The sequence below is a fragment of the Camarhynchus parvulus genome, chromosome Z (assembly GCF_901933205.1).
Source record: "Camarhynchus parvulus chromosome Z, STF_HiC, whole genome shotgun sequence".
In the NCBI taxonomy this organism is placed as follows: Eukaryota; Metazoa; Chordata; class Aves; order Passeriformes; family Thraupidae; genus Camarhynchus; species Camarhynchus parvulus.
In genome coordinates, this window is record NC_044601.1 from 16,841,291 (window position 1) to 16,850,821 (window position 9,531).

A 9,531-nucleotide genomic window follows, 5' to 3' on the forward strand; every position below is an offset into this window, starting at 1 on the left:
TTGACTCAGGTGACATTTACTCAATGCCATGGCTCAAGAGTTTCTTTTTTCACTCTGTTTGGTTGTGCAATAATTTTTGGCTTATATTTCAAATACAGTAAGAAAGGTACAGGATCTAACAGAGAAAGGAGTGGGGAGCTGACTGTTAAATGATTTGTTCTAGAAAATTCCACCTTCATCAGATAATTTTTTGTTAGACCAAAAGGCCCTTAGCCAGCTCTAAATTATGTGTGTTGTGCCAACTGCTGCCTTTTCTTCTTTTACCCAGATTAGCTGCAAAAGGTGTCTAGTTTTTTCAGCTTTTATTGAGAAGTGGGACAGGTTTTTTCAGCAAACCCTGAAATATTTCCAGAGGACAGAAATTCCAGACAGCCTTACTGAAAACCACACACCATCAGCCTGTGACCAGTTTAAGCAACAAATGCAACCAAAGGAACTGCCACATTTTACTTCGCTCAGGGAGCCTTGTGTCTCCCACCAGAATTACAGGGTGAGATAAATTACTTGTCCCATTCAAGCTTCAGTTTGGGACATGGGGTCTGGTGCAAAGGAATCAAACTGGAGTGCAGAGGTATGTTACAGTCACTGTGCTCGAGACACTGCAGATCTACTCCACTCCTACATGAGGGATATTTTTCCTCCACACTTCGTTGCACATACAGACTGCTTGGCTTATTCAGCCAACTCTGTTCAGGCCTAGATAGCTAATGAACTCTGCTAAATGTTGCTAGTGATCTCATGAATTTCATCTACATGTCTGGGATATTCTGTGTGTTCACTCACATTAAATGTACTTTTTAGAACTAGTTCTCATGGAAGGATATATTTCCATGTCAGTAATTGCAAAACAGTAAGTGCTAAAGTAGGAGTTTAGCTTAGGCTCCAAAATATTTACTACTGCAAAACAATTTTCACAAATACCATATTCATTTGATGCCACAAAGTTTTCGAAATTACTATTATCTAGTAATTTTGCAGAACCCCCTGTTCTTATATTAGTAATATTTACAGGGACATTTGCATCTGCTTTAAAATATGTTCATGCAGCATAAGTGTGGTGGAACCTCAAGAGAGTGGCCCTTGACATTTAAGAAGAATGTATGCACAGAATCAGAGACTATCTTAACAACACAAATACAATGGTGTAGCCTGCTGGAGAAGGATCACACTGTTTTAGGGCATTTTTGTCTAGAGTGGTCTTGTCTGGAGGCCCACTAGAGGCAGAGTCAGCACATATTTCACCAGCTCTTCAAAGTTTGTCAATCTGGCCAAACCAGAGCTGTTCTGTGTTTCTCTGCGGTGATGTTTTACATTCCTCTGCTGTTTCTTTTTTCTTCAAACCATTTATGGCAATTCCATCACTTTTTCTTTCTGAACAGAGTTGCCATAGGGATTTCAGTATGCTACGGGATCTGGGCTACACAAGTACCAGCACTCTGGAACTCGGTCTTCAGCATTCCTTGTCTGAAGAGGTCCTTTGACATCAAGGACTGCAATACAATGTGGGCAAATAAGCCCTCTTCATCCCTCTCCCCTAAGCCTGCTAATAGGATCTGTGATTTACAATCCCTGCCTGGCAAGGCATTTTGCCTCCAAGGTGGTAAATCAGCTCTAACTCCTCCTCTTCCTACTTGGTATGTTCAGATCACCCTCTCCACTGTGGCTCTGTGGCAGTGGTAAAGAGGGGAAACAAGACTAGGAACTGTAAAGTGCCTGGGTCTGATCCTGGATGGAGCTGCAGCCCCACTACAGCCCCAGAGGGAGGGAGAGCTGGTTGAAAACATGGGGGAGAAGCAGCTGTTCTAGTAATGGCTGGTTTTTTCTTTGGAAAAGACTACATAAATGACCAAAGCATTCTGTGGTTTGGGAGGCTGGCTTCCTCGGTGGCTGCCATCTAATTATATACAGCCCCTGTCCTCACAAGGTGTGTGGTTCTGCTCGCAGGGATGGGGGAGATGGAGGGAGAATGGGAGCTGTGTGGAAAGCCAGGGGCACAGGAATGTGGCATTCTAGTCCCAGGCAGTTGTCTTGCTGGATCCAGAGCCACTGATAGTGTAAGCTAATGCCCAGACTATGTAAAAAAACCATCTAGCAGCCTTCTTTTGTGGCTCTGAGAAACAACATCACAGTTGTTTGGACACTCAGGAGGTTGATGTCAGTGTCTGTGGCACAACAGCTGGTAAGGGCACCATTACTGTAATAAAACACAGGACCATGCCCTTAGAGGTGCCTCAGACACGGAGACCTCTGGGCCAGCAGTCTGGCCTTTGGGAGCTGCAGCACCATCAGACATGTCAGGATCATCTATGGAGACTCTGCTTCCCCTGGGAGGAAAGGGAAGCACAGGCCACAGGCAATGCGAGCACACGGGTGCCTTTTCCCCCATGCCTTCAGACCTCACCCACTGCTCCACACGAGCAAAGGCCAGGATGGTGTGCAGGCTACAGACACGCTGGAGGAGTGATTTGCTCCATGGAGAGACCTCATGGGGCACACTGACATGGAGCATGGAGGGGAGGGGTGACCCCCCCACAAGGGTAGGGAGGTCTGCCAGGCCTGCTTTGGGAAAGGCTGGCACTCTCCACTGCTTCAGCACCACTTTCAGAACAACACAGGAGAGCAGCAGGGAGCTGCGAATGGCAGCACTGTCCAGGACTCCTTCAGGACGGTCACTGGCTGACCAAGCAGCCCCAGACACCTACATTCCCTTGCTTTCACCACCAGTCATCATGGTTTTCTCTATTTTTCTCTATTCAGAATTTTCTACTTACCTTTTGGAGTGTCCTGTGGGCCTATTCACTGCTGAAAATAAAAGCACACCATCCTTTGACAGGTGCTTTTTGCTGAGTTAGCTTTTTCCCCCTTAGCTTGAAAAATCTGGGCAGTTAATAGTCCTGACAGCCAATTGTATGCCTCAACATTAGTACTCTCTATGGAAGCAGGAAAAAATGCTTCTTGCAGTACCTTGTGTCTGCCTGATCAGCTGGACCACAGAACAAATTCTTCTGTCACTCCTAGATAAGGCCCAGATAATCCTCGCACTAAATTAATTTTTTTGTGTGTGTGCACATCCTCCTTTTCATTTATATTCTCTCTTTTAAATTGTTGCCAAGGTATATATGTATTTGGAACAGAAGCCCTGTGAATTTTAAGAGTGTGCAGGCAGCAATGTCCTTGAAAAACTGGATTAAATAAACTGTCCTAGCACTACAGCTTAAGCAATCCAATCTTGCATAATAGTGGATAGTCTGAAAAAATGAAATAGTTGTAGCAAAAACATGATTATTAAAAAATTTCACTGCTGATTGAACAACAGTCATTAATGTATAAAAACTTGGTTCAAACCAACAGACTTCTCTCCCCTTCCCAAGTGCTCTCCAAAGCTATTTTGAAATAATTTTGCAGGTGTACTTCATATTTTGTTTTCCGTTTAGATCTGGAAGACATTTTGGCAATAGTAAATCACCTGTCTTTAGAAGTGAGTGGAAGAAAGGTGAAGAGGAGAGCAAAGGAAAGAGGAGTGCTGATTTTTCTGGTTTGATAGGACCTTTGCTAAATAACTCAGCCCTAGCCAGGTACAATTAGAGGGAATGTATATCTCCCCATAAGCCTGAGACTCTACAAGAAGTAAGAGTAGCTGGCAGAGGACATCAGGACAGTGGAGAAAAAAGGGATGAATCCACTCCATTTTCCTGGCTGAGAGGTGGAGACCATCAAAAGCATCATAAATGCATAAAGATACAGGCTCTGCATTTCTTCTTTGTGCAAGGCATAGTGGTTTTTCTGAAAAGGAGGGAAGGTATATAGACCTTTAAATCTTCTGGAGACACCCTTGTCTGGTAATCCATTTGTTTTCACCTGACAGATCTCAAGCTAGGTCCTTACCTGGCTAAATTTCTTCTTTTCAGGGAGGTAAAGTTAGTGCTGAAGCCATCACTTGCTGTAAGCTCTCTGATACCCCAGACATTTAGAGCAGGCAGATGGTAACTTGCTCCTCACAACCTCTCTCTGTTTACTCTGCTGGGCTAGGTCCTCAGTACAGAAACTGGCTATGGTTTTAGCAATTTAGATTTTTAAATTTTTTGTGCTGTTTTATGTAGAACATCCTGTCAAACACATTCAGTCATTTGTTAAAAAGAAAAAGCAAAACCAAGAAATGGCATATACAATCCAGTGACCTTTCTAAGCCGTAGCACTATTTTTTCCATAAAGCAGACAGCAGCTCTTCACATTCTTCATGTGGAATGTGTTTACTCAACCTTAGCAGCTCAGAAATGAAAAACACAGGAAACTCAACAAGCTCTCCTTGATTACAGAGCACCAGCTGATTCTCTGTGGGCCACTCACACAGGCCCTTCAGCACAGGTGGTGGTGAATGCAGAGCCCACACACAGGTGGTTTTGGGCTACAAGGTTGCATGGCAGTGCCTATCACTGTCTTCACGGCAAACAGACTCCAATGCCAGCTGAGGATTTCCGGACCTGCGCAACAAGGCACAGCAAATAATAGGGATAACCCTGTTTATAACATGTGCCATAGCCACACCTGGCTAATTATCCAGCTTGTTTTGAGCTGGCAGGGTGGAGAGGTCCCTGAGACAGAAGGGAAAGGCACCAGCATCCTCCATGAGGGTGGCTGGGAGGCTATGGGGGACATGTCCCTTCTCATTTTGCTTCAAGACACCAGTGAAAAATGGCGCCAGTGATGTTATCTTAGGACAAGAGAGCAGAATTTTGCATGGGTGGGCAAACTGTAGTCCTGGTGCTGGAGAAGCCTTACCTGGAAAACATCAAGGGCTTTTGAGGCTCTGCAACCTGTGCAGAGGTGTCACCACCACTCAAAACACAGGGAAGATGTGTCTGGAGTTCCCCAGCCCCACAACTCTGCATCAAAGTGCACCAGGAGATAGCTCCAGACTCTGAAGAAAGCTCATGTAGACAGTGCATACTACTTTGGAGGATGTTAGCTAGCACCCTCCCAGGCAGCAAATGAATGAATAGCCTTAGTAGATTTTGTGTATTCTTAGTACATGTATAAAAAGATATTGAAAAAGACATTTAAGTGACCTAAATACTGCACATCTTCTCCTTTCTTTGCAGATCCTGTTGTATCTGCAGGAAAATTTTGGAGTTGGAGAGGTACTGGGTAAAGGGCACTAGGGAAGCAAGAAAGTCCAGGCAGCTTTCCAGCAATATTGCTGCTGCTAACTTTTTACAGGCTGCATTTCTTCAGTGTCTAACAAGCACAGCTAAATATAAATATACATATATACATAAATGTAAAATTTAAACTGTGTGGCAAGACAGATGCTGTTACTGGTATTTGTTATTTCCTCAATGCTTCATTTCAGCACTGTGGAGTATTCAAAGCTTCCCTGAGCTAAAACTTTTCTTTTATGCTCCATTGTGCAGATGCTGAAATGGCCATACTAGTCAAGAGCAGCACTGCTTTTCTCCACTACAATCTCTGCATTTCTGGCCATGGTTTCAAAGCTCCTGATCAACTGCAGGTGGGCAATGGGGAGACATCTCCCAGCCACTTTACCCATTTCAGCATGGCTTTGTACCTTGGTGACCAGCCTAGAACCATTGATGCTCTTGAAAGGAGGACTGCCAGCTATACTCACCTCCTGAAAGACTGCTATCATCAGTCACTGCAGGACCTGAGACACTCCTATTTGCTGAAGAGTAACAAGACACAGCTGAGGGTCATGTCATGAACCCTCCAGAGGACCATGCTGCTCTTGCTCTGCTGTAGATGAGGTTGCTGTGCTGCCACAGGGCCAGGACCCTTTGTGGGGGGTGTGGGATCACGCCTCTCACTGCCGCATGTGATGTACTTCTACACCACATCTTTCCAAGGGTAAAGAGCTGTCACCTTCAGGGATTTTATGTTGGACTTCACCTCCAAAATGCCAGTGGGAACTATTAGCAGCTAGCAAGTCATGTCTGGCAATGAACTTTACGGCACCCTCTGCAAGGACTCGTAACCAGGGCAACCTAGGGCCTGGTTGCCCTAGAATAAACTGAGCTCCTGACATTTTAAAACCACACTGATTTAATATTTCTATACAGGAAGGGAACAAGAGATTAAACAGGATTGTAAAAATAGAGCCCACAGGGGTACTGAAATGCTGTTTTGATCCTTTAGTGCTTGAGCATCTTTATAATAAATTCCTTGGAAACACCCAGCAAAGCTTAGACTATATTGACATATATTTTTATTTATAAACTCTGAGTCCTCACATCAATAAATTATGAGGCTCGTGAACAATGATATCATTCAGCTATTTCCTGATTCCCTTCTGCTGATGACTGACCCAGCAAACAGAGGCTAAGGAGGACAGCTGAGCTGAATCTTGTCCACCACAGTCTAGACCTGGCAGCAGGTGAGACTTAGGCTGTAACTGACAAGAGCTTTTTTTATGGTTTCCAGAGAGCTTGGGTAAATATGCTTTTTGCTGCATATTTCACCCCTGCTAAAACATTGCCTGATCATGCTTTCAGCTGACTTCTGAAATGGCTTTCTCCATGAAAAATTCCCATCAGCAAGATTTTCCCCTATTAATCTTTCTGTTTTCCACTGTTTATACCACTCTGACCTGCATTACTAATCCTCACTTTCTTTATACAGCAAGTCCCACAACTTGAAATTGCCTTATCCTTTGAAAACTACCCTCTGCACCACATATAAGCTCAGCCTGCCTTCTGTTCAGCAGCTGTTTTCCTCAAACACAGTGTTAAAGAAAAGCAGAAATCATGTCCTTTTGGCATGAGCAGTACAGCAAAGAAAAGAACTTTGTTTCACGTGGCTCTCCCCCACCACCCTTTCCAGTCAGTCCCACTAACATCCTCACACTTTATAGTACACTGGCACAGGCTCAGTCCATGAGCTTCCAGCTGAGTTTAGTGCAGTGTGGCCCTCAAAGAGCAAGGCCCTTACAGGTATATGGCTATCTAAGTGCTTTGGTACATTTGGATTTAGTCCATTTAAGGTTTATCTCATGGTTCTCAGTTTAACCATCTTCCATGGGATGGATAATGGGATGATTTGGCAAAGGAGTGTAAATCCAGTGAAATACCTGAGGGGAGGAGAGCAGCCTGGGAGGGAGTCTGTCTGGAAGCTGATGGGGCCTCGCAGGGGTGGTCAGTCAGGAGGCTCAGCGTAGGCAGGCTGAGATACGTCTGTGCCCATAGAAACCACCTAGCCCTGGTGCCCAAAACCAGCCATATTTTGGGGGTCAATAGCATCATGTGTAAACCAGAAGGGAACAGCAGAAGGCAAGGAGATGGCAGGGAGCAGGAAAGGGTAATACTGTGAAAGTCTGGGTCTACCTTCTGCTGGTGCTGTACCCCAAACTATAGTTTTAGAAGTAAACAAGCCTTCTCAGAGAGTGAGCAAGTGCCCTACTTTAACATCTTCCTTCTTTCACTCCAATTAAATAGGGCTGAATACTTTCTGCCACCTTCACACAATGTGGGGGTTAGAAAGCTGTCCAGCAAGTCAACTCCCATTGCATATCTGGAAACTCCACCTTTCTCCATGGAGATGATGCTTCGCAGAAACCTCTTTCCCCTATTCTAATGACTGCAATAATTTTGAACACTGCAACATCATTGCCAGCAACAATTTGGAAGCCTTATGTGAGTCCTGTGAAAAGTTATTTCACCAAGGTCGTGTCATTATCCATGTGATTATCCATGTGTTTCTGCTAACATTTTCCTGGTTTAGTGTGTTTCCATTGCAGCTTGAGGACTTGATGCTCATTTTAATATAAGAGTTCAGATTTCTCAGATACTACAAGAGGAAGAAGTACTTGTGGGGGTCATTTGTGCATAAACATCCTGGCTCACTCTGGGTCACCAGAGTAACACCCCAACGGGGACAGCACCGCCCTGGTGTGCCTGCTGTGGCTCAGTATGAAGTCCTCCCCATTCTGTGGAGCAGTTTCCAGCCTCCTGCTCCTTCCCCCTGCTCTGCATCCACCATCTCAGTCAGTAACAGCTCCCACAACAAGTGTTCAGTGCAGTAAGGCCCCTTGTCAAGTGTTCTGTGTGTCCAGCCACGGTCCTGCACCAAGCTGCCTGCCAAGGCAACACAGAGCATGCAGTTGTTCCCAGCAGTGGCTTCCTGGCAGGGCTGGTGTGCTCCAGTAGCTCCTGTAGGAAGGGGTATGACCAGGGCACTGGGTATGCATGCTAAGCACAGCAGCTTTTTCTGGGAATCCCAAGTGTCTCCCCATGGGAGGCCTGTGAGATGTGCCATGGCTCTCTTCCTGATGCTCTGCTGGCCGCAAAAGAGCTTCCTGCCCTAGTGGCAGGGGTGCTACAGCAGTGATCTCGGCACTGAACGGGCCCTGAGGCTGGGGCATCACTCGCCACGTCCCTCCCATATACTGGCTGACCCCGGGATCTGTCTTCCAGGGGCCGTCCTTGGAAATGAAGCTCTCACCATGCCAGTGCAATCCCCCCAGCCGATGTCACTGCTGCCACAGAAATCCCCACCATGCAATGACCCCGTGCCGTTTGCAGGAACAGAGAATGGGACAAGGTAGCTTTGCACATTTTTCTTCCTTCATCGATTTTTCTTGCTGCTGCTCCCACAATCTAGACTGGAACAAGGCCTGAATCATTTCCAGCTCCTGGGGGCATACCATTCTCAATTCACTGCAGAGCTGACACATGCCTGGAGTGGAGCAGGAGCTCTCACACTGCTTGCCATGTTTAGTGCTTACTGCAAAAGCTCTCTTTCTAAAGACCCCATTGATAAAGCAGTGGGTTACGATGCCAATTAATCAGTGCTCAGCCAGAGTAGCACCAGACCATGAGCTCTAGATGGCATTCTGGTTATTTTTCTGCTGCTGCTTGTTTGCTGTTTAGCATTTTGTTTGTTTTCCTCGTTATTGCTGAAGTGACAGGATAGCCCTTGGATCTCAGTCTTGAGCCACATGAAACACCAGGATGCTTTCAGCCTTTAGCTTGGGAAGGAGTGGAGGGCTGGATCCAGACTGCTAGTAGTTTCCTGCACCATCCCCCTCAGTCAATTCAGCAGCTAGAACATAAGTGGAAGTCTTTAGTGCTAAAGTTCATGCTTATATTTGTAGCTCTGTCCCTGCACCCTGTTACAGCTTGTGCTGCTCTGAAATGCCTTCCTTACACTACAGATGCCTGTTTGTATGATTTTTTAATCTCCCGTGCCCATTCACACCTGAAAACACTGTATTGAGTGCTCTCCCTCCTTTTAAAGCAGTTTTATAAATCCTGGCTCTGTAGAGGGGATTCTTTGCCTCTCCATTTGCTTTCCCATTGTTCTGGGGCCCCTTAAAGCCACTTGAAACTAAATGAAGTGCAGTATCTTCAACTTCTATGGGGCTATGCCAGAAATTATTGATAAAATGCTCTTCTATAGTCCTTACCTACATTGTAAAAAACACTCTGAAGTTTAGCACATGCCATTTCAGCTACGCAATGGGGTGACAGGGACTTTAAATGTCCTGAGTGCGTTATGAAACAGACAACAGCTGATAACAGC